The 868-nt window shown below is 41.2% G+C and overlaps 1 non-coding gene across 1 annotated transcript; it reads left to right on the top strand.

The window, feature by feature from the left end:
* The first annotated feature begins 266 nt into the window (after positions 1-266).
* Positions 267-374, top strand: LOC148565853 (small nucleolar RNA R71). The gene has a single exon (XR_015884036.1). It is a non-coding gene; the product is annotated as a small nucleolar RNA R71 (small nucleolar RNA).
* The last annotated feature ends 494 nt before the right edge of the window (positions 375-868 follow it).

Here is an 868-nt window from a genome sequence, read left to right as displayed (position 1 = left end):
ACTTGTTGGGTCAATATTTTATTCTGAGCTAGTATGGCATTCAGAGTATCAATCTCAAGAACTCCTTTCTTCTGAGTTGTCCCATTATTCACAGGATTCCTTTCAGAGGTGTACATGAATTGGTTATTTGCAACTATTTCAATGAGTTCTTGAGCTTCTGCAGGCGTCTTCTTCAGATGAAGAGATCCTCCGGCAGAGCTATCCAATGACATCTTGGATAGTTCAGACAGACCATCATAGAAGATTCCTATGATACTCCATTCTGAAAGCATGTCAAAAGGGCACCTTCTGATCAATTGCTTGTATCTTTCCCAAGCTTCATAGAGGGATTCACCTTCCTTCTGTCTGAAGGTTTGGACTTCCACTCTAAGCTTGCTCAATTTTTGAGGTGGAAAGAACTTTGCCAAGAAGGCATTGACTAGCTTTTCCCAAGAGTTCAGGCTTTCCTTAGGTTGTGAATCCAACCATGTTCTAGCTCTGTCTCTTACAGCAAAAGGAAAAAGCATAAGTCTGTAGACTTCAGGGTCAACCCCATTGGTCTTGACAGTGTCACAGATTTGCAAGAATTCAGCTAAGAACTGATGAGGATCTTCCAATAGAAGTCCATAAAACTTGTAATTCTGTTGCATTAGAGAAACTAATTGAGGCTTAAGCTCAAAGTTGTTTGCTCCAATGGCAGGGATAGAGATGCTTCTCCCATAGAAATCAAGAGTAGGTGCAGTGAAGTCACCAAGCACCTTCTTTGCATTGTTGGCATTGTTGTTATTTTCGGCTGCCATGGTTTCTTCTTCCTTGAAAAGCTCTGTTAGGCTCTCTAGAGAGAATTGTGCTTTAGCTTCTCTTAGCTTTCTCTTCAAGGTCCTTTCAG

The sequence above is a fragment of the Arachis ipaensis genome, chromosome B5, assembly GCF_059453495.1.
Source record: "Arachis ipaensis isolate K30076 ecotype BB chromosome B5, ASM5945349v1, whole genome shotgun sequence".
In the NCBI taxonomy this organism is placed as follows: domain Eukaryota; kingdom Viridiplantae; phylum Streptophyta; class Magnoliopsida; order Fabales; family Fabaceae; genus Arachis; species Arachis ipaensis.
The sequence above is the reverse complement of the archived record's forward strand: the minus strand, read 5'-3'. Positions and strand labels throughout refer to the sequence as shown.